General features: G+C 33.1%; 1 long non-coding RNA gene across 1 annotated transcript in view; it reads right to left on the bottom strand.

Annotated features, from left to right (window-relative positions):
* LOC126931327 (uncharacterized) overlaps positions 1-25656 on the bottom strand; it is a 69631-nt gene that overhangs the window by 11664 nt on the left and 32311 nt on the right. The window contains exon 2 of the long non-coding RNA XR_007717834.1: positions 12496-12613. This is a non-coding gene — a long non-coding RNA (uncharacterized LOC126931327). The remainder of the gene's footprint in view (positions 1-12495; positions 12614-25656) is intronic.

Here is a 25656-nt window from a genome sequence, read left to right as displayed (position 1 = left end):
AAATAATTTTAATAAAAGAGGAAGCTAATGATGTGTAATTTAACTTTACCTTAGGTTCCACAGGTTTCATTTTGTAAAATGATTATATGTTTATGTATCTTTAAAGAAATAAATTATTTTCTTATCAACAAAATAAAGAAATTATTTGCCGAACAACAAAATAATCAGACCAACAGTACAAATCATATTTCTAATATATGTAATCTAAATTTATATAAATCAATGAATAAAAATTAGGTATTTAAAATACTGTTAACAGTAGATGTAACTAATCATGTTTATAGTAGCATGTAACTAGTAATGTTGCCTTATAGGGTTCAACAAAGTCCTAATATTCTATCAGTCTTCAAAGATACTAGGAATTCCCATGAAGTCACTAGGGTTCATTGGCAGTAACAGGAGCAAAAATTCCAGTGAAAAATATTCTGACCTGATTAATGTCCACATGTATAGTAGAGATACAGACCACTCTGCTTTTTCTGAAAATGTAATCAGCAAGAACATGGTCTCTCAGTTAAGCTTATTCATGGATATGCAGGATTAACCACCTGTATAAGTAGATACAACCCTCCAAATTAGAATTTACAAATACTTCATACCGTTTAAAATTCTTTTGTTTCCAGTAAACTTAATCTTAAACCACTTGGACATCTCTAACTCTTTTGGCTTTACTTCTCCGTCTACCCTGGATCCTATTTTAACTGAAAGTCTCAAAATAGTACTGCAAAATAATGTTGTGTTCCTGTTCTTGTTACCCACTTTTATATCCATGACAATTATTCCAATTAAATAATTAAAGAAAATTATTTGAGCCATTAATATTGGAGCCAAATTAAATTTAAGCTTTCTTGTCTCAGTAGGGTTATATGGTTTTCTTGTTACTCAGCATTCTCTTCCTACTTACTATCATTTAACAAGTGTTTTTCAAAAAGGTGTGGTTTTGCACCCCTGTGGCATATCTGGTCAAGTCTGCAGACATTTTTGGTTCTCATGACTTGAGTTGCTACTGACATCTGTGAGCAGGGGCTAGGGATGCTCTAAACATTCTACAATACACAGTGTCGCCCTGTACAATAAAGAATTATTCGGCCAAAATGTCAGTGCTCCAACGTTGAGAAACTTTCTCTTGAGCTTCAATTATACCACCTATATGACCATGCATCAGAATTTTTACTGCAAATAGCTGCTTTGAATCTTTGGTCCTTGCATTCAGTTCTCTATATATCTCCACTTGTATGTCCCAAATTTGTTCAAACTCAACTTGTCACAAACTAATCTTAAATTTTGTTCTATGAGTCTTTAACCCCAGTATTATTGAACAGCATCACTACCCACTACCTAGTACCACAGTCAGACACTGTGCCACCTTTCCCATCTTTCTTCCCCATCCACTTGCCCAATTCATTACAGAGCTCTGTCATTCCCAAAGCCTAAATATTCTCTAATGTGTCCACTTCTTTCCACTATAATGTTAAACACCTTATGCAAACCACCTGGACTCCCCAGATCCCAGATCCATTCTTAAATTTCCTGAGTCCATTCACCAGATGCCTCCGGAGTGTTTTTTTGTTTATTTGTTTGTTTTTGAAAGCTTGACCCTCATCATGCCACTCTACTTTCTACCATATGCAGACTTAAAAATTTCAATATTCTGTTCTTGTCCCTGCTTGCCACTCCAGTGTTCATTTTATCTTTCTTCAGGTTTCTCCTTTATTTAGATAATCTCATGCTTCACATGTAATTTCATTAATTTCACAACACACATATTACCTTTGAATAATTATTCTTACATTATTTTTTACTGATATTTATAATAATTTTTTAACTTAGAAAGTTAGAAGTCATCACCATCCCTTTTAGCCTACATCTTCTTCATTCTTGAGTTCAGCTTTTTAGAACGTATCTGTTTTTCTAAATGAATCATAATTACTATATTTTCCATGTATCTATACATGTAAATATGTATTCTTATTGTCTTATATATTAGTCCAGTGATCACATTATTGGCCATAACTTTTTTTAATCTTCATTTTTTTTCTGATACTTTGCACTACAGAGAGGTCAGAAACTAGACTTATTTTTTTGGTAGGTATTTTTTTCCTGTTTATACGGATTATTTTAAAAATTATTAAATGTAATTACATGTAATTAAAATAGTTTTCTAATATATGTCTAGTTGAATGTCTTCTCTAGTATTAAAAAATGATAATAATGATGAGAGTGTTATTGATTAAATCCTTAGTATGAGTCAAACACTAACTATTTTATATATAATATTTAATCTCCACGATTACCATGTGAGCTCATTACTTTGTCTCCATTTTACCAATAGGAAAACTGAAATTTATAAAGGTTAAGCAATTTCCCCAAGGATGTGCAAATAGGGCTGAGATGAGGCTGTAAGACTAATTCTTGCTAATTGAACGTTGGTAAAAGTGATTTGTCATTTTGTGGAGAAGACAAAACAGACTGTGTCTTCCCCACAGTCTCTCTCATCAGCTTACCAGTTGTTTTTTGACACCCAGGGTGACTCTGAAAGCCATTGTCATAGATGAAAGTGCCTCTATCAAAAGTCTCCATGAATGACTGCATGGAGCAGAAGTCCTTCTCAACTCCAAACAGAAATACCTACATGGAATTTCTGCGTGAGTAAAACATAAATTTGTACTATGTTAAGCTTTTGGGCCACACGCAGTGGCTGACACCTATAATCTCAACACTCTGAGAGGCCGAGGTGGGCAGATCACCTGAGGCCAGGAGTTCGAGACCAGCCTGGCCAACATGATGAAACCCTGTCACTACTAAAAAAAAAAGAAAAATTAGCCAGGTGTGGTGGCAGGCGCCTGTAACCCCAGCTACTCAGGAGACTGAGGCAGGAGAATTACTTGACCCGGGAGGCAGAGGTTGCAGTGAGTCGAGATCACACCATTGCACTCTAGCCTAGGGAACAAGAGTGAGACTTCATTGCAAAACAAAACAAAAAAATCTTCAGAAATTTTGCAGTTTAGTATTGTTTCTCTCTAAATACTTATTAACACAGTCAAAAACATAAAATAAAGCTACATGTCTAGTGTTTACTGGGTAAAATAGGGTGTGCCATAAATGTTATTTCAGTGAGTGTTAAAGGAAAATACAGTTTGCTTTAGATAGAAAATTAACTATGTTGGACAGGCATTGGTAAGGTATCTGTTCTGAATGGTTTTCCTGGTGATAGTATTAATATAGGCTATCTATTCCTCTGTGGAAAGATTACAAATGTCAAATATTTGCAGTGGTAACAAGCATATTCATGGCTAAGTATATAAAATTCAGAATGTGCTAAGGATCTTCAGGTTGATTATAACGTTTTTGTATCCAGTAGGCCCTTTGCAATATTTAAAAGTATACTATTTTTATTAAAAAGTTAAAGTACTTAAACCCTTTAACCTAAATTTCAATTATGGTAATCCATCCAAAGCAAATTATGCTAAAACACATAAAAACATAAAGATGTGACCAAAATATATTTCAGTTATAAGATTAGTTCCTATAAAAATTGGAAACAAATTACATGTCAGGGAAAGGGGCATGTACCAGGGAAATCATGGCACTAATGTTTTTGTTTAATTATCCATCCATTTTGTTGTTCAGAAGTATATAGCTCCATACATACAGAGACAGCAAAATATAAAGACAGTGAAATTGATGTGTACTAAATTGGAGCTTTGGTGTAATCTTGCCATATCTGCATCTCAGTTTGTTCTATACATATGCCTATATGGGTATATATGTTTGTATTTATATCTCTATTCCAAGATTTTATCTTGCAGCCTTTTTTATCTTTGTTATATTACATTTACTAAAATATTTATCTGTTTATTGCTTAAAAGGTTACACAAAGTAATTATATAAAAACTATCACCATGTTTATTTTAAGGAGTGGATTGAGTATTTTTTTTATTACATCATAATGTGTCCTTTTTACTAGGAGTCATGAAAAAAAAATCCCTCCAATTCCAGGCATAAATGAACTGCTCATGTGCAAGAATTTAATTTTCAATTTGGACTAGGAATCGAGTAGTTGATAGTCACCCCTTTGACTTCTAGGAAGCTGCGAGCTAAAATTAGGGCTTGTTTCTAACATGTGTGCAGCATTTTGTGGCACATGTTTTATCTTTTGAATTCCATCTGGCACCATTCTCATTTTTAATCCTTATCTTACTTTTATTACATTTTCATTATTTTCAATTAATTATACATAACTCTAGTGTTGCATCTTAGCAGTACCTACTTTAGGGAACAGGAAAATCTACCTTTAAAGTCTGTTGATAACCACATTGAGCAATAGGTGGGGAGAAAGTTACATTCCTGCATAGTTAAGACAAAATATGTTCTAAGATGAAAAAGCACATATTTATTACCGAATTAACATCACTTTTACTTATTTTTGTTCATTCATTGTGCACTGAGATTTTGTTTATTTTTTCCGATCAGTTATTTTAATCGAGGTTATGCCTTTACTTGCAAACTGTAGACCTCAGAATCCATAACATGTAAAAACTAGGAAGCAGGCATGCAGGATCTTGTCAGTAGATGTGTTAAATTTAATTGTCTAAAATGAGATACTAGCTACATTTATTTATTTAAATCTTTATTTTTAATGGAGATGGCAAGGCAAACGCTCTGGGCTTATACTGCTTGGATTCAAAACTCACTTCCACTACTTAGTTGTGATGCTTAAAACAATCATGTAGTCTCAATTTTTTTCATCTGTCAATTGAGAATAATACTGTCTATCTCAAATGTACTTTGTGAAGTCTAAATAAGCTAATATGTTTAAAAGTGCCTAGGATGTAGTGTGGCACTTCATCGGCATTGTATGTGTTAGTTATTATTTGTCTCCTTGCAATTAAAACATAGTTTCAAGACGCTTGATACTAACTTTTAAGTAAGAAATCATTGAATGAGGTATGCTCAACTTAAGTATACCTACTAACTGACTGAATCTGGAGAATTAGCTCTTATCCTGTGCCAATTATAAATTGTAGCTGATGTTACTGCTTTACACAAAACACTAACTAGTGTTCACAGCAGGGAAGAATAGTTAGCAAAGCCTCCAATTAGACTTTTGTTTATACTTCCACTGGGAAAGATGATTTGTTAGTTTAAAAGATACCTATTGTGTTGATTACAGGTGGCAGCACATCCAAATTTTGGCTGTGCTCGAATACCTGGTGTGAGATGTGAGACACAAGAAAATCAAGCCTAATTGTTTTAATTCAAACATATTTCCATTTACAACAGTGCTGATTGCTTTGACCCTGGCCGAGTAACTTACTTAAAACTAATGTTTTTAAGTACAAAAGTAATTTGACCTAAATTGATTAATTTCTTATTTCTGTCTTTGCTACTGAAAAATAGCTTATCTTTAATACATAAGCATCCAGTACATTTATTACATTTATTTTTTTATGGAAATAACTTAGGAGTTCAATTCACCTTTAGAAGGGGCTATCATGTATATGTGGTTGTGGGCATGACTGGCACATTTTTAAGTTCAAAGAATTCAGGAATTAACATTCGAAATTACTCAGGTAGAACACATAAAAGAAACTACCAAAAATGAATTAAGATTTTTTAAAAACGCAATCATAGATCCCCCAAGATGTAATCTTTATTCCTGGGTATGAGTGTGGGATGGATTTGAAGGGGCAATGACTGACCACCTTCATGCAAAAAGAAGCTAGATTGTGACACTTCTAGATGTTTTGATTTCTATGAGACCCCCAAAAAGTTATTACATGGAAATCCATAACCTTAAAGTGAACCTACACACATGGACACTTTATATTCCCTTTATAATCCCACAATATGCTTAAGACATTTAATATTTTATTTATTTTATAGCCAGCTCTTCAGAATTTAGTTCCAAAAAACAAAATCATGCAAATATTTTAAACTTCTTCATACTGATACAAGCTATTTATTACTGCTGCTATTTTATTGAAAGAACAGAAATGAAAAATATTCGATAAGTGAAAAAAATTAACAAGTGTATTAAACTAATATTTCTCTTTTTTTCCTTATCTTTCAACAAAATGCCTATCTCTTTCATTAACTTTAACTTTCGGGACTTTTAACTTGGCTCATAATAAAATAAACAACCTAAGGTTGTCTTCCCTGTCTAAGTTAATTTGAATCAGAAGAGAATATTTACCTTTTCTTAGAATTTGTGTGATTCAAGGTTAGTCTATTTTGGAAAGACTGAGTGAGGCAAACCTAATCCTTTTCTGAAGCTCATTAATTGGAAGCAGGACCACACTGCAATAGCCTTTTCTAAACTGAGGGGAAAAATTAAGAATTTAAATGAGGTGAAAACTCCAAAACAAGATTCTCCCAGTGGCCTCTTCTGTTTATACAGTAACACTCTAAATAAAAAGCCAACACCATCCGTGTTAAATTTCCCTAGTTAACTGATAAGCTGGAGCAGAGAGTACATTGACACTCTGGGTAGTCCTGTCAGTCACTCAGGCGGGGTCCATACATAATGCATGAGGATTTCCACTTTATTAGCAATGCTATTTTTTTAAGTCAATGGATGAATAGATAAATTGATAGACTAATAGAGAAATAAAGGGGCTAGACATTCAATTTAAACTCCCCTCAGTATTACTATCAGATTTGAAGATTTAAAATATTATTTAAGCTTCTCCAAATGAATGAAAATACACCGGCATTTTGTACTGTGTCTATGAAGATCTGGAATGCATAACATTCCTTGTAATTTTGCAATTGACCACAATGTCACAATCTTGCACTATTTCAGCTGTCTCCACAATGAAAACCAAATTGTAGGTTAAAATTACTTGCATAATGGAATGAAATTCTTGCACTAGTACTTTAAGCCTTGTCTAGATTTTATGCACTCACTTAACCACCAATTTTTTTTCATCAGTTATAACTAACCAGTAAATTTCTCAAATCCACAAGTTAGTTACTAAATGACTTTTTGGCATGTTTGGGCAATAAAAAAGAATAATTCCAGTGCAAAGCACGGTTTATCATCTTTATTCAACTACATTTCGACAGAGAAAAACACCAATATCTTTTATGCTGAAACATCTGAACACAGCTCAGAAGGAAAGAAGGACAGCTACTTTTTCCAAGGAGGCATCAGGGTATGTCAAAGGAGCATGGACCTTGAGTTATGATACCTGGAATCTAGTCCCTGCTCTACCACTAACCAGTTGAGGAAATACAGGCAAACCTCTGGGACACATCTATGTCGTGAAAAATGAGGATGTTAGATTATCTCTTCTGTTCCTTCTATCCCAACTCGATGAGACCATAATATTTGAATTATTTATGCACAAACAGTGGCATCCAAGCCTGTAGATCTGGAAGACTCACTGGCCTTCCTTTTACATTTACATGCAAACTGTCCAAAAGAGGAGTCTGCACAAAAAATCTTCAAGTTCACCCGTCTGCATTTTTGGTCCTTTTCAGCTAGAGCATAATGTAGAGTCTGTAAATTACATGTAATACGGTGCAAGACTGTGGTACATGATCACATGTGTTTGTGGGGAGTTATATTAGATTATCAAAGGAATCTATGACCTTAACTGTAATGTCTATCTCTAATCCATCTATATGATCTAGCCACAATATAATCCCATCTCCTACCACAGTTTCAAATATTCCTTTTTAAATAAGATTTTATTTTTTAAAATTTTTTCTTATGAGTGCAGGGGTACAAGTGGAGGTTTGTTACATAGGTAAACTTGTGTCATGAGGATTTGTTTTACAGATTATTTCATCACCCAGGTATTAAGCCTAGTACCCATTAGTTATTTTTCCTGATCCTCTCCCTCCTCCCACTTTCCACCCTCTGAAAGGCCCTAGCATATGTTGCTTCTATGTGTCAATGTGTTCTCATCACTTAGCTCCCACTTGTGCCTTAAATATTTTTTCTAAGTTTTTATATTTTTATGTTATAGAGCAGAAACTTTAATCCAATTATTTTTTATTTCAAAACCTTAGTTATTTTATGGGGATATAAATCCCAATATTGACTTGAAAATCTTCTTTAGCTCCTAAAGCTTTAGCTCCTACAATTTAAGCCACAAAATACTCATTTCCGAGATGGAGACTATTCCTTGAAATATTGACTATTCATTCAAATATTTTGGAGCACCCACTATGATCTAGTAATAGTGTGAAGAGGCTTGTTATTTGATTAAGATAGTTAAGCAAAGCCACTTTGATCAGGTGCCTTTAAAGCAGAGACCTGGAGCTAGAAAAGGGGTGAGTCTTGGAAATGTAAGAGGGAAGAACATTCCAGGCAGAAGAAAGACCAAGTAATAGGACCATAATGGTGAAGCCTTCTCAGAGTTCCAGGAATAGCAAGAAGTACATCCTGGTAATAAAAGGGGTACAGAAGTTAGAGGATAGCAGAGGAGTAACCAGGCTTTTTGCTAAGGACTTCAACTTTTTTATTCTGAGAGTTGTTAGCAGAGGAGTGGTATGATCTATCATATGTTTTAAATAAACAATTCTGCCTGTTCTGTGGATCATAAATTAAAAGAGGGCAAGAGTGAAACGGAGAGACCATTTAGGAAAAAATTGTATTAATCTAGATGGTACAGGATGCTGGTTTATATCAGGATATAGTAGTGAATATGATAAGTGAATTTTGAATATATCTTGAAGGTAGAACTACTGGATTTACTTATCGATTGAACATAAAGCATGAGTGAGGAAAATAAGGATAGAGCAACTTTGTTTGTTTGTTTGTTTTTGCCACCTCAGTAACTGGAAAAATGGAGTTACCATTTTCTAAGATACGGAAAGACTGCAAAAAGATAAAGTGAAATAAAAACTTTGTATTTGATTGTCTTAAGTTAAGATATCTATTAGATATGCTAAGTCTCAGGAGAGTCTAGACAAGTACATTTATGTAGGTGTCTTTAACAACATAACGATTGTGCTTCAAGTCATGGGACAGGATGTAAATGAACATAGTTAGAGAAAGAGAAAAAGAAAAAGAAAAGAGGATCAATCACTGCACTTTGAAGCATTCTTACATTTATTAGTCAGAGATATAAGGTAAAATCAGTAAAGGGACTGAAAAGTGACTCATTAACAGATGGTGACATGAACTAATGGATATATAAAATTGTAAAGTTTTAAAAAGAAATGCCTTGCATATTGTGAATCCTCAATAAATAAAAGTTCCTTCTTGAAAAGCTTATGAGTAAGCTTTATTCATAATAACTTTTCTAGGCTAAGTTTAAAATTTTAACATCAATTGATGATGGGCCATTGCTATCTAATTGTTCCACTAACACCTCAAACTCAATATATAAAATTGAGCTTACTCACCTTCCCTGTAAACCAGATGCTTCAATTGTGTGCACTGTCTTGGTTTTGAGCATCAATGCTCTCCGGACAGGGTAAGGTAAATTTAATTTCCAAAAAGAATTTTTAATGTTTACACAGTAGTTTTGCTTAAATGAAAGTTCTCATGAACTCACTTTCTGAAGCATGAGTCCAAACTTCCGGATTTCTTAACTGTGCTTTCAGGGTCCTCGGCGACTTTCACCAAACCTTTTCCAAGCTCACTTCACATTTCTACTTGCTTTTAAGAATAGCCTGCTCCAGCCAACATTAGTAATTCCCTCTTGTCAAGGCTACTGTGTACACTACTGCCAAGTTATCTCTGTTTAGATTATCTTTCTTTCCATCTCTGTTTGGTTCAATAATATTTAAGACTTTGTGTTGTCACAATATCACAATTCCATCTTCTTGGGATTTTACCCATTCTTTTACGGCTGACTCCAGTGAAGTGTTATTCACAAGCTTTCTGCAGTCTCCATTCATACTGTCTTCTCAGAGCATTTGGTTCCTTCCTGGCTTACAACATACCCAGTTTGAACCCATACCTTCTTTAAAATTACTTAGGCATGGTCTCATATACCTTCTAGATTTTAAACTGCTCCAGAGGCCATGAATACTATCTACCAACTCTAATACTTTTCCTAAGTATTTTTGTCAAAATTGTGTCTCAATTTTTACAAACTTTACTTGTTGAATTGTATTCACTGTATTTTAACTGCCTTAGTTTACAAAATGAAGCACCGATGCCTAGCAAGCTTAAACTACCTGCTCAGGGGCCACATGCTGACCTTGGCAGAATTATGCCCAGTTCACTTTTTCTTCCCACTCTACCACAGTAAATACAGATAATAAATAATCATATATTTGATTAACGGAGAAGAACATACATATTTTAAATGGTGTAGAATAGTGTCTGACTTTATAGTATCCCAAATCAATCAATATCTTGAAAAAGATATGTATTATCAAATTATGTTGATAAATGTATATACGTACCCAGTTGTGCCCTGAGAAAACCAGTAGCATCTATTTTGTAAAATTACTTGCAAACTACAGTTTTATCTTTTCACTTTCTAACTTTTTCTTTTTTACAAAAGCTTTATCAAAGTGTAAATGATGAATTTTGCTTATCTATTTATCCATTAATGAACATTGAAGTTAATTTGTTTAATAGTCCTTATCTTATAGGGTTCTTATGAAGATCTAACTAATTAATATTTGGACAGTACATAAAATATTGCTTGTTTCTATGCTTCTTAAAATGGATATGGTTCTATACTTGTAACTGTATATGTTATTCATATTTGTATATTTATGGAAATCACTGGTCCGAAATATACCACATAGATAACAATTACTTTCCTAACTGTTGATATTGTGAATGGCTTTTATATTTTCTGAGGGTTTTCTATTTTTTGAAATTTTAAATAAATATATCCTTTTTACGTAAGATACATAAAAATTAAAATTATTTTGTGAGATAAAAAAAACAAAAAAAAGTGTAAATGATGTAGAAAAATGCACATATTTATACAATTTGATAGGTTTTGATATATATTTATACCCATAAAAGCCTCACCACAATCAAGATTGCGAATATATCCATCACCCTCGGTAGTTTTCTCATGCCTCTTTTTAATCCTTCCATCCTCAGCCTTCCAGTATTTGCCTCACCCCCACCCCAGCAACCACTATTCTGCTTTCTGTCACCATAGAAGAGTTTGCATTGTTTTGATGTTTTATAAAATTGGTCTATATAGCCTATACTTGTGTTTTCTGACTTCTTTCACTCAGCATAATTGTTTTGAAATTCATTCATTTCATTGCATTTATCAAAAGTTCATTCTTTTGTATTGCTGTAAATAGTATTATGTTGTATGGGTATACCAACTTTATCTTTCCATGCACCTGTCGATGGAAATTTGAGTTGTTTTCAGTTTTGGGTTATTAAAATAGAACATCTAAGAACATTCATATACAAGTTTTTATATGCACATATGCTTACTTTTATGTGGGTAGCTACTCAGTAGTGTAATAGGCAGATCATATATCTGTATGTGTAGCTATTTTTAAAAATTGCCCCAAGTATTTTCCCAAGTGGTTTTACTATTTTCCCAGTATTTCCAGCAGTGTATGGGAGTTTGCGATCTTCCACAGCCTTGACTCAACTTACTCGATTTAGTTAGTCTTCTGAATTTTAGCCATTATAAGATGTATATACTAGTTCACCTTTTAATTTTCAAAACACCTACTATGTGCCAGGCATTGGCAGTGGGAATATAATGCTTAATATGTCCCTTCTTTCACAGATGTATCAGTCAATGAGAAAATAATAATCAAACTCATAACTTCAGTATAATGTGGTAAACCCTTCAATATAGGCACAGAGAAATTCTTTTAGAAACATAGGTAAGTACAGTCAAAGAAAGATTATGGAAAACTTTTAAAGATTTGGAATTAGAAAGATACCTTGACTCAGCTAGATATGAAAAAGCAAAGATGCAAATGCATAAAAGATGATGGTATTTTTATGAAGGGGAAAGACGTGTGTGGATAGTCCATGAGTAGTGAGGATATAGTTGGTCAGAAGGGTAGAGAGTAGATTTAAAAATAATTTACCTACCCTCCTACGGAGGTTGAGTATTTTGAAGCTGAGGACAGACATTTCCAGATCTGTGCTTTTAAAAACAAAACAAAACAAAAACAGAGAAAGCTCTGAAGAATGGCTAAATGGAAAAAAGAATGTGAGCAGAAAGACACTTAGCAGGCTAAGGCAATGGTCTAATCAAAACAAAATGATGAGGATTGAACGTATGCTTTAGTTTCCAAATAGAGAAAAAGTCTACATGATGCGTTTTTTTGAGCCACATATAATTTTAAATTCCCCCCTCCCATAATAAAGGCACTGATTTCCCAAAGGACTAAAACTCTTTATTATACACTTATGTTGGAATCCCCGGAGTAGGAAAGTTTTTGAATTTTTAGCATCCATTTATTCTGTTAGAGATTTCAACAGCTATTTAGTCTCTTAATAAGAAAAAACCCACAAAACCGAAAAACTTCTATCACAAGTCTTTAGAGAGTTTACAGAGGGTATTCATTAGGTTATATACATCTTACCATCCAGCACCACATTCTCTTCTGTAACTTCATTAAGTAGGAATAATTATTCTTGCATTATAGTTGAGATTTCTATGGAGCAAAAGCCACAGCATATGGTTTGACTCTGATCAGTCTCCTTAATAAAGAAAAAAAAAAAAAAAAAGTTTAAGTTAAAGTGGCGTATGGTATAAATTTATAAGCAATATTACTGCCTGGGGCATATAAAAATTCTATCATTTGTGGCTAAAAACTGTAAAAAGGCCCTTTTCACAAGTTTTATTGTTCCATAAGAATGAGAAGTAATTTTATAGTATAATAAAATGGCTACATGTATGTATTACCAAATCCATCTTAATATGTCCCATATACAAAAAGGAGTTGAAACATATTTGTATCCTTCATTTACATGCATTCTGAAGTATGGCATAAACATAATCCTAAAAATGCTTCTCATACATAAAATAGGATATGCTGCCCTACAGCAATGATTATTAACATGTTTTGGTATAGAAAATAGTATCTACCCATGTTCTTTTACTTACAAATACTGAGCAAGTCTGCAGTGAACAATTGTACTTTGCCTGTTTGCATTCATTCAGTGAATATTTACTGAGTTTCTATAATGTGCAATACACAAAGATTAGCCAGGTAGAATCTGTCTCTGACTTCATAATGTTTACATTTTCAGTATACCATTTTTAATGCACTTTGTACCATTACAATTCTTTAATACCTCTCTACTTCAGGGTTTTCCAAACTTGGCACTATTGATGTTTGAGACAGGATAATTATTTCTGTAGTGGATTGTCCTGTGCAATGAAGTATGTTTAGCAGCATCCCTGGCCTCTACCAACTAGATCCTGCTAGTTTCCCTCCCCCAGTTGTGTCAAACAAAAATGTGTCCAGGTATTAAAAAATATCTCCTAGGGGACAAAATCAACCCCCATTGAAAATCACTTCTGTCCTCAAGTAAGAAGACAGAGTTGTGCTTTCCACTCTAAATAACATTGCTTTAAACACTTAACTAAATTTTAATCCAAAACTATTTCTAAATGATGCCCAAAATATAAGTAAAAAGTAAAATAGTTCATTACATTGCTATTGCCTAACATGTAATAATATCTTGGTATTTGATGTTATGTAGCCAAACAGTCAGGTGACTAATTGAATGTGCCTTTGTTCATGTGGAAATGAAGGTAGGTTTTTCTTTTGAAATTCATTTCTTTATTGCTCTAAAGGATACAGCGTTTATTTCATTTCCCTTCTAAAATCTCAGAGTAGCTGAACAATTATAAAATAAAATGTATACTCAATAAACATAAACAGTTACGTGATGCAAAATGCCTACACTGCAACATTAAAATTATTATATTAAATTTAACTGAATCAGGACAGATTACGAGTAATCATATATAACAAAGACATGTCAATTCTAATTGAATGACCAACTTATTTTTCCAAGTATTGAACTCAACTTTATACTGGTGAAAAAGCATAGCTTTTGAATTTTGCATAACATGTCTCAAAATATTCACAAGGTTTTCCATATATCAGGTAAGCGTCTCTGAAAACTGACTGAGTTATTTAACTGAATCTAAGCTAAATAACTTTCTGGTAGTAAAACTCGGAAGTTAATAAAAGAAGAATGTTAAGAAAATGTTGATCACATTCTGCAATTTGAAATAAGGTGGAATTTTTCTTCCATTCTTTTTTATCCTTTTAGAAGTAACAATAGCATAGATCTGCTTTTGTTATGTAGGCAAAGTAATATTTTAATTTTACTTTTAGCTATACAAAGCTATACTTTGTATAATGGCTATATTCTTCAAATTTTCTGTTAAAATATGAGATCTATTTTGAAATCAAGCGTCATTTAAATTCATTCTTCCGTCATTATTATGTGCTAATACAAAATCAAGGTTAACCCCTTCATAGTCAATTTAATTTTATAAATGAACTGACTGATAAACTTTCTTCTGGCCTTTCCTAAGAAAATCAATGTAAACTTACTGATTCAGAGGTATTCTTTATTTACTTCAATGGGCTAAGATTACAATCAGAATTCAATCAGCCAACAAGAAAATAAGGTACCATAATCTCCCTTGGCCTAAGGTTCCTGCTACAGTGTAACAAGGGAAACCCACAGTAGTTTTTCAAGAATTTTTACCTAGGAAATGTGTCCAAATACGTCTTCATAGATAATTTATGTGTTACAATTTTTTCTTATGCTCCTTTTGTCTAATGTTGCCATGGAGAGGTGTGGTGATAAAAGGGAGAAATTTGAAAATAGGGCCAGTTTGTCACCTGATCCATTCTGCTTTGCTGAATTGTATAACTCTGTGGCTATCATTTACTCTAAACTAAGTAGATATCAATGGCCAAGGCAGCTTTATGACACCACGCTATATTCTGAAACTAGATGTAAAGCCACAATCTATAGATTTTTATTGTTTTAAAAGGTGCCAACATAGCTACATGTTATTAAGCATGTAGTATCCAATGTACTTATGAAGGGGAAAACAACTACATGTTATTAATCATCATTCTATATTTTCTTCTTTCCTAGTCCCTTGAGACAAGGTTCAGCCATTTCCTAGCTATATTCTATTGTTCATTTTCTAAGAATGAAGATATTGGAACTGGTTAAAAGCAGTAACTTTTACCTATTTTATATTCCTTTTTACACCCATAATCATATACAGGAACATTCTCCTTTGTGACGCTTTGTGTCTGTTAAGGTCCCTGATAATTGACAAAAAGGAATAAATTCTCAACCAAAAGGACAGGTTGCCATGGTGAAACAAATAAGAGCTTTATTCTTGAGAAAACTTATGCTTCAAATCCTGGTTCTGCCACTAAACAGCTGACCAATTTATTGCCTTTTTTTGAGTCTTTATTATTTGTAAGTAATAAACTTTGGCTTCAGTTATTAAAATAAAGTATATTATACCCATTTTTTTTCTTTTTGAGACAGGTTCTCACTTTGTCACCCAGGCTGGAATGCAGTAGTGTGATCTTGGCTCACTGCAGCCTCGACCTCCCAGGTTCAATCGATCCTCCCATCCCAGCCACCAGAATAGCTGGCACCACAGGTGTGCACCACCACACCCAGCTAATTTTTGTATTTTTTGTATAGGCAGGATTTCAGCATGTTGCCCAGACTCTAAAATATTATTATAGATAATGTATTATTATAAATTATAATTTATTGTTGAAGATAAATTTATGGAAATTAAAATTTATCTTAAGGAAGATTTCATGAAGGAGGTAGGGTTTATGTATATTGGGGACTGGCAAATAGATGGAAAATGAACATTTCTGGGATCATAGGCAAGGCAATGTTCATAGGACATGTGAAAGATAAACATAAAAAACATAAGGAATTTATCAGAATTGTATTACATACACAAACCCCCCTCCCATTCAATGTTGTGTCACATAATGCAGCCCACAGAAATAACAAAGTGACTACAAACCTGCCTCATTTCCCCAGTTAGCTGTATTCCTAGGTATTTTATTCTTTTTGTGATAATTGTGAATGGGATTGTGTTTTTAATATGGCTCTTGGCTTGGATGTTGCCAGTGTATAGGAATGCTACTGATGTTTTGTGAAATATGTTAATTTTGTATGCTGAGACTTCGCTGCAGTTGTTTATCAGCTCAAGGAGCTTTTGGGCAGAGACTGTGGGGTTTTCTAGATAGAGAATAATTTTGTCTGTAAATAGGTATAGCTTGATTTCCTTTCTTCTTATTTGGATATATAAATCATTCGTTCTACGATGAAGACACATGCACACGGATATGCATTGCCGTACTCTTCACAATAGCAAAAACATGGAATCAACCTAAATGCCCATCAACAAAAGACTGGATAAAGAAAATGTGGTACATATACACCCTGAAATACTATATAGCCATATAGAAGAACGAGATCATGTTCTTTGCAGGAATATGGGTGGAGCTAAAGGCCATTATCCTTAGCAAACTAACTCAGGAACACAAAATCAAATACCACATATCCTCACTTATAAGTTGGAGCTACATAATCAGAACCAATGGATGCAGAGAGAAGAATAACAGACATTAAGGCCTACTTGAGGGAGGAAGGTGGGAGGAGAGAAAGGATCAGGAAAAGTAACTATTGAGTACCATGCTTAGTACCTGGGTGATAAAAAGGTCTGTACACCAAACCCCAATGAGACAAGTTTGCCTGTTTTAACAAACTTGCACATGTACTCCTGAATCTAAAATAAAAGTTAAAATAAAGAAACTTGTTTCAACTACGGCTTGTCTATAATCTATTCTATATGTAATGGACAGAAGGATGTTTTTAAAAACATAATTCATAATACTCCCCTTCTTAATATCTTTTCCATCACAACCAGAGGAAATTCTAACACATTGCTCTAGCCTATGCAGTAGTTCGGGATCTGGCCTCACGTTCCTCTGATCTCCTATCACCCCTCTTTTACCCACTTCGCTTGCACTGGGCTCCAGTGATGCATACTTTTATTTCAGTTCCTCCAATACACCCAGTTTATTCCTTCAGGGCCCTTGCATCCTTTGCCTTGAATTTCTGTACAGATATTCACATAACTTATGCCATCTTATCATTCAGATCTCAGCTAACAAGTCATCTCCACAAGGAGGCCTTAACATTTGCTATTTTTCTTATTCTTGTTAATTTGCTTTTATTCTTGTTAATTTGCTTGGTTAGGATGCTATTCGCATCACAAGGCTGTATGTGCTATGAGAATGAGACCAGGCCTACCTTCTCTTTTTGCTACATCCTCAGAGCCTAGCATTAAGATTTATCATGGCTGGTGCCCAATAAATATTTATTATAGGAAAGAGTGCATGAATGAAAGCTGTGAGTACATGGGGATAAAACAAACAAACAAACAAAAAAAACACAAAAAAAAACAAAACAAAAAACACAACAATTCCTTCACAAGGAAGATATTCCTATGCTGCTGATTCACTTTGTGTGTCTAGCAGGATTTTAAAACCTCATCAAAGTATTTTATATTTCTACTCATTTGCTTTTAGTTTGCTTGACCCACAAAATGTAAAGGAGAAATACTAACAACAATCTTTTTGAGCCAGTTATTTGTATTTTCCATTTCTTGGAATTTAACCAACACTTTTAGAAATCCACATTCAGAACGTTTGGATCTATTTACAAAGTATAGTATTTTGAAAGCGATTGAGCAAATACTGAATATATGGAAATAAAGGTAAATCAAATAATTAAACAACCAGCAAAATTTCCATACACTAAGGATGACGTTTTCATTGGTAGAAAGCAACACCATACTCTTATTACTTAAAGAAAAAGTTGTCTTATTACAAAGCCTATAATTCACTTCCTTTGTGACATTCACTGCAAAGAGCTTATTTCAGCACACGTGTACAAACACCCCCTAATTCACAAATCCTGTTCAATTAGATTGAAAAGAAGGTTTTAAACTGCAAAGTTATGAATGAGTTCTCTTTCTCAGATATCTCTTGTTTGGTTACAATAAATTGGGGTTACTCTAACAACTGAACACATGACATGATAGGATCTTTGTTCTTACAGCCCAAGACTGTTAATTTAACTGCATAGCTTTGACACATCGTTTTACTGCTTTGAAGCAAAAAAGTCAAGTGGACTTTAAAAAAAAATTTTTTAAAGAAGTTAACTTTCAGTAATAAAGTGAGGAAGAAATTTTTTGGATTATATCTTCCTTTTGGCTTGTCTATCCTCACATCATCACATTTTCAGAAAGAAGGATTGGCTGGAAGCTGGCTCCAACTAAATCCTCTCTAGGGCTGTTTCACTGAAGGATTAGAAAGTGACAATTTCCATCAGGCAGCTGTTTTTTTCTTTCCTTGCCAGACTCCAGGGCAATCATATGAAACTGAGAGAAACCACAACTCAACTGTTGGCCTTCCACTTAATTTTTCATACAAATGTAAGGTCAGCCTGTGGCCTAGTAACCAGTGAGGAACTTGTAACATGGAAAAAGTCACGCAATTATGTGTCTATTTTGAATATGATCACTGTATTACCTGACAATTAAAAGCATGCTTTTAGGTTGGTAGCAGAATTGGAATTCAGTGCAATGGTATATTTTGAAGGCTGTACTAATTCTTATAAGACGTTAGTTTTTATTTCCTATGGATTGTAAAGTTTTGTCAGTAAGCAGAGTTAATATGTTTGAATTAATCTTTTTTGTAAAAGCATGCATTCCCTTTAGAAATGCCAGTAATTTCAAATAATCTATTATAGATAAAACATTTATTTATACATATTTATCTTCTTATATAAAGGGAGAACTATGTGTGTGCTTGAATCTGAAATTTCTATTTAAAAACAAAGTATCATGTTATTTTTCCTTTTTAATTTGCTGTAGCACATTATGATTTTTAACTAATTGAATAAAAATGGCTCTAATATAACTTTTTGTTTTCAGGAAACATCTAGGACTTGCTTACATTTTTAACAGAACCTTGAATACTTTGATTTTGTAAAGGTTGATAACTCTTTTTCCAATTATTCATCTGGAGAGAAATGCAAATATTAAACTACATTTGCTAAGCAGCTCTTACGTCTTTTGGTTAACATCTTCTATGAATTGACTATGTGATGCCTGATAGAGTCCTGAACTCTATGTTTTTCTGATGACTAGATTTGCCCTTCAGTAACATTTGCTCATCATCAATATCCCATGAATGAGATGACGTTTCATTGGAAGAAACAGATTGAAAACTTGTGTCTCTTATTTTGTGACATCTGGGTGAAGCTCCCAATGTGATTGTTTTTACTTTCTTTTAATCTTACAAAGAAATGTTAAAATTGAAGGACTAACCTTGTGTTCAAAGTTATTGTCAGAAACAGTGAAGTCATAGGCTTCTGTTTTTAATAATGCCTCACAAAACACAGAGAATCATTAATCATAAATGACTGCAGATTTCCTAGATCTTGGCACTGCTATGGCGCTTGAGCATTTTTAAGAGTCTTATAAATTTGAGCAGACAACAGCCTCATGACATTGCATAAAAATTTAGCTGTGATGGAAAGATGAAACAAAAGTTGAAAGCATTAAAATACTTAGAAACCGAAGATAGTTTTATTGCGTTTCAATAAAATATGAGTCTAATTTTCAACTACTTTCAGTTTTTATGTTTCACTAACATATCTATCAATCAGCACCTATTTATTGAATGACTACAATGTGTTCAGCACCATTTACCACCATTGACAATACAGAGACATGAAAAATTTATTCAAGAAACTTTATATTGAGCATTTGAGTGTGACGCTCTGTGCTGAGTACTTTAGAAGTACTCTGTGCCTTTTAAAGAAGAGAAAGATATTCCTTTCTTCAAGAATCTTATAGTCAGCTATGGAGATGTTATAGATTTAACATTTTGTCCCTCCCCAAATTCATATGCTGACATCCTAACCCCCAGTGTGATGGTATTAGGAGGTGGGACATCTGGGGAGCAAATAGGTCATGAGAATGGAGCCCTCAGGAATGAAATTAGTGTCCTCATATCCCAGGGAGTTCTCTAGCCATGGTAGGATACAACAGGAAGACTGCAATCTGCAACCTACAGAAGGGTCCTCATCAGGACCTGACCATGCTGGCACCCTGATTTTGGACTTCTAGAGCTATGATAAATAAGTTTCTGTTATTTATAAGCCACCCAGTCTGTGGTGCTTTGTTATAGCAGCCTGAATTAAGACAGAAGGCAATTTTTAAAAAATATAACATTTAAGAAAAGTACTAAGTGAGTGAAGCACACTGAAGAATCTATCCTTTGGCTCTTAATTTCAGGGAATATTACTTGCTTGAGAAGGGAAACAGCATGGGTCTTAAAGAGTAGATAGGATTCAGATACAAAGATAAATAGATGAAGTTATTTCTTAGAGAATAAATCTAAGAAAGGACATTCATGTAAAAGATGTGTTTTAGGAGAAAGTGAGTCATACTAAAGGGAGATTATGTGGAAGAAATAATGCTAACAAAAAATATTTCAGCAGTTTTATTATTCAGTTCAATTCAATAAAACGCATTAAACACTATGAGTAAGACACAACTAGATTCCATAAAGAGTGAAAATGGAAGAGATAAATCATGTGTTCTCAAGGAAGTTTTAATCAAGAAGGAACTTTTTTTTCAACTATCTCTGCCAAAACTACTGTACTCTACCACTGCAGTGCAAAGGCAGTCATAGGCAATACCTAAAAAGTATATAAAGATCTCTGATGTGTTGCAAAGAAATATGAAAAGAGCACTATTGGTATTTAGTGCAGCAATAAGTCATATGTAACCTGAGAGGTAATGGTACTCTTGATGAAGGTGCCATATGAACTAAGTCTTGAAAAGTATATAAAGGAATAATAACAGAATTAGTTTGTGAAGTCATTCCACGTGGAAGAAACAACCCAGGCACAGAGAGTTGGGTAAATGAAAGGTGCGCTCATGGAAGAGCACATACTCACTTTCATTTGAATGCCTGTAAATGAAGGAAAGAAGCTGAAAATAAAGCTATATCCTATGGTCTGCTGATACGTACTTAACACCAGCTCTCAGAAAACGTATATGTATGCACAGATTCATGTACATTAATTTATAATAAATGTTATTGGTGTAAAGGATGTGTAACTCACAATTTTACAAATGATGATAAAATACAGTACTTTTTATTATAATTTCCACATAGTCAAATAGTTCTCACAGAGTACTTTCATTGATTTTTGGTGCACTCTTGTATCCAAAGCCAAACTATAGTTGCAATTAACAACTCATTATAGTTCCAACATGAATACTGGTTGATAGTTTTGCTTACATTAATGAGTAAGATGAGAGTAAAACAAAGATGAATGTTGTACATTTATTCATTTTTTTCAATAACATGCACAACTCTTTAATCAAATCAAATACAAAATAGTTTTTGAAAACTGAAAGAATATTTCCTCAATTTGTTAAAATAGTCATAATTTGAGGGCTATGCACAACACATTTTTAAGTTTGATCTGCATTATTAACGTATTTTTCTATTACTTTTGTAAGTCAAGACCACGGGTTAGCAAATTATACAGTCTATGGGCCATGTTTGGCCCACCATCTGTTTTTGCAAATAACGTTTTATTAAAACACAGGAACTACCATTTGTTTCCCTGTTAGTTTTGGCTGCTTTCCCTGTGTAATCATCAGCAAACTGTTTCTTAAAGGGCCAGAGAATAAATATTTCAGGGTTGGGAGCCAACTATCTCTGCCAAAACTACTCTAGTCTGCCACTGCAGTGTAAAAACAGTTGTAGGCAATGCCTAAAAAATGAACATGGCTGAATTTTAATACAAAAACCAGCAGCTGGTCCACTGGCTATCATTTGCCAACTTTGTACACAATCAAGAAAACAATTCATTTTAATTCCCAATATGCAGTATTTTCCCATTTCTGTGGTGTAAATTTTCCCATAATAGAGATTTCAATTTACTAACAACACGTTACTGTATGCAGTTAGGAAAAGATGCATAGTAACACACGATGAAGAGTATTTCCACCATACAGATGCAACATATGTTAATAACCTCAAGATCGTAATGGTAAAATAGCAAAATAATTTTAAAGTAATGAATTTTGAAGTTTTATTACCTTTGTTTTTAATAAAAATGTTTAATTCTGTTTACATAATTTAATATTCCCTAATGCTTGTATTTAACAATTGGGTCACAAAATTTCTCAAAATTTAACATTCGGTCTTGGAAAGTGATATGAGCTTTCTCCAGCACACTAATGTCAAACTCAAGAGATAGTGATGTAATTCACTAGGCCAAATAGAGTTCTAGAATCATTTTGAAAATGCAAGTTACATGATTATGATTGTGCTTTAATGAAGATTTATCTAAAAGCAATGTGAAGGATAAACTAACCTGCAGGGAAATTGAACAGAACACAGGTTATGAAGTTTTTACAGTGTCTTAAGCAGATATGACAAGAAATGAAACTACAGTAGTGACAGCAAGAATAGAAAGGAAGAGACTAAGATGTATGAGACCACAGGGAAGTATAACCAATACATCTTGGCTATTGATTGGATCTGGAGAATGTGCAATTGGTAGAGTTAATGATTTTAATTCTAAGGATTTTTTAAAAATGTGTGATGGTATTTGATGTAAGTATGTTGTGATGTGTGATGGTAAGTATGCTGATTTCACTGACAAAAATAGGATTTAAAATGTTTTCAAACACTTTATTAAGATCGCTATCATTATATTTTTAAAAGTAAAAATAATTTGATATACAGGAAAGAAAATACACTATTTTCTGGAATATTTGATGATCAAAAAGTTTTGATTATTGATGCCCCATCACAAATGTGGTATTTATATGGATCAGTGTGTACAGTGGACACCCAAAGATTAAATATTCAAGGAAACTGCCTGTTATCATAAATAATAATGAAATGTTTCACTTTTTAGTTAAAATTATTTTATATGAAAACATTCTAACATATGAATGAAAATTAAAACACATATTTTTCTTGCTTGAACTATGATGATGAGTAAGGTACAAATATATATATATATATGTCCATATTAATTACAATATTAAAATTGAGTTGCAATTTTACATGAGGTTCATTCCATTGGAATAGAAAAGTGATGAAGAGTGAAGAATCTGAGTCATGAATCTATCACTTATTAGCTGTGATCATTTGAACAAGTTACTTAACTTTTCTGGGCCATAATTTTCTTAACTTACAATTAAGGATTATGGTAATATCCCCCTAATATCCCCAACAGGTTGTGAATTTTAAGTGAGGCAGTTCAAATAATGCACTTACAACACTGCTTGGCACAAAGTAAGTGGTGAATAAATGTTAGAAATTAATATTATTTTATTAGTAGTAATGCAAATAGACTATTCAAACTATACCTTCTTTCAAATATTTGTAACTTATAATTTATCTCTACTCTGCCCATGTAAGCATGTGCTATTTTAAACTCGAACTATCAAGAAATAGTTTATACTTACATTATTTTGAATTTGACAAAAATCTTTAGGATAAAGGAAAAACCAATACTTAAAAAGAAGTAAGTAATTTTGGTTAAATATAGACCCAGGAATTGGGGATTTGGGATATTTCCAAATGAGTTGCTTTCTACTGAAGGAAGGCTGTATGTTTTCCACACAAAACAATATTTGCTTTTTGGAAAGATTAATTCACTCTCAGGGACTGAACTTCCATCTCTGTGTTGAGCCATACAGGTCCATACCTTCCATCCTGACTTCTCTTCTGATCACTGTCGGAAAAATTCACTCAAGTGCCTTCTCCCTTGTAATATTTTACAAGCAACTTTAACTCCACATCTCTGAGAATAATTTCATCATATTTCCACCCCACTCCCACGCCCCCCAATCTTCTCTTTCATTATTTACTAGTGATCCAAGCCAGAAATCTGGGAGTCATTATTTACTCCATTCTTTCCCTCACTTCACACTTAATTACTGGCTAATTCTGCATATTTTGTTTTCTGATAGTCCCTTGTATGAATGGTGACAATAGATACTTGCTAGCCCTGGGAAGTTCTAGACTTTACCTGTTGTTCTAGTTTAAGTATGGGTTACACTCTTTCATGCTCAAAGAAGTTGCAGCTTGATGACAAAATATGTCCTACTCATTTTCCTTTTTATCCTTTCAACAGCCAATGACACTACTAAAGTTAAAATCCTAGTCACCTCTTCATAGATTTGTATGATAATATCTTAAATGATCTCCAACCTCCAATCCTTTTTCACTTCAATTAAAAATGTACATTGAAAGTTGAATGGTCTTTCCATAAGGTAAATTTGACATTTACTCCCATGCTTAAACCTACAAAGGATTTAACATTTATCTGAGACCAGGGAGATAAAACCCAAAGTTCTTAGGTCAGTCATATGGATGTTTCTAATGTCAAACCACTCTTGCCTTTCTGCAATAAACTTTTTTTAATTTTCATATGTAATTTTATTCACTGTTGAATTGAGCTTTTATTTACAATTGTTAAATCAGTATTCATGATTAAACTAGGCTCGTACTAAAAAATTTTCCCTTTATGTGTGTGTGCTGTCAATGTCTGTTTTGACATCAAAATGACACTAGCATCACAAAATGAAAGCATTTTTTGAATGTTCCTATTATTTGGAAAAGATGGTGTAAGAAAGGAATTTCCTGTTTCATGGAATTTGATACAATATACCTATGAAACCGTTTGTTCCTGGGGTCTTCTTTCATGGCTAATGGCTCATTATAGCAAAATTATATTCTTCAGAATGTTGTTTACTTTATGTTTTTTAAGTTTCTAGCACATGTTTTTCAAAACTATCATTTTTAAACTTGTCATTCATCACTTGTAAATATCTGTCGTCTGTAGTTATTTGTTCTTTTTATTGTTTAATTGCTTATACCTGTTTCATAAGTAGTGAAAACTGATTATTTTATTAATCTTTTGAAGAAAACAGTTGGTGGTTTTCATACTCTTATTTTTGTATCATTGTTCTCTATAGTATTCATTCCTTCCTCTGTCTTTATAATTTACTTTTCTCTTATTTCTTTAGTTTGTGACTTTCATTTCAGCTTTTGCAATTAAACTCAGTTTATTTATTTTAAAATATTTCTTACTCTTGTTTTTTGATTTTGTATTTTTAACTATTGCTTTTCTTAGCAGTGTTTCACAAATTTTGTTTTCTTATTTATTTATTTTTACCATGGTTCAGTTCTAAGTTCTAAAATTACACTGTTGCCCTTGTTCTTTGTTTTTTAATGGAATGCTTTTGAGCTTCCAGATATGAGATTTTTAAAGCTATCCATTTCACTGCATTATGATCAGACAACATTGTCTGTATGATAAATTTTGGTATTTAATATTAATTTGTGACATAGAATTTGATCAATTTTTATTAATGTTTCATTTGTTATTTAAAAGAATTGGAGGCTTGATCTCCAATATTCCAATTAAGACTATTAAAAACTAAGAATTTAGGGGCTGGATAGAAAGTTAATAGATATGCAAAAGTTGCTGAGAGAATAGTTTGAAAGGGAAGTCAAAGTGGAAGAAGAGTCTGTTAATGGGGTTAACAAGGTTTTTAACAAAACCTAACAGTGATGCAAAAGGTAAAGGAAAGATACTTCAAAAAC

Source organism: Macaca thibetana, chromosome 11 (assembly GCF_024542745.1).
Source record: "Macaca thibetana thibetana isolate TM-01 chromosome 11, ASM2454274v1, whole genome shotgun sequence".
NCBI lineage: Eukaryota > Metazoa > Chordata > Mammalia > Primates > Cercopithecidae > Macaca > Macaca thibetana.
The sequence above is the reverse complement of the archived record's forward strand: the minus strand, read 5'-3'. Positions and strand labels throughout refer to the sequence as shown.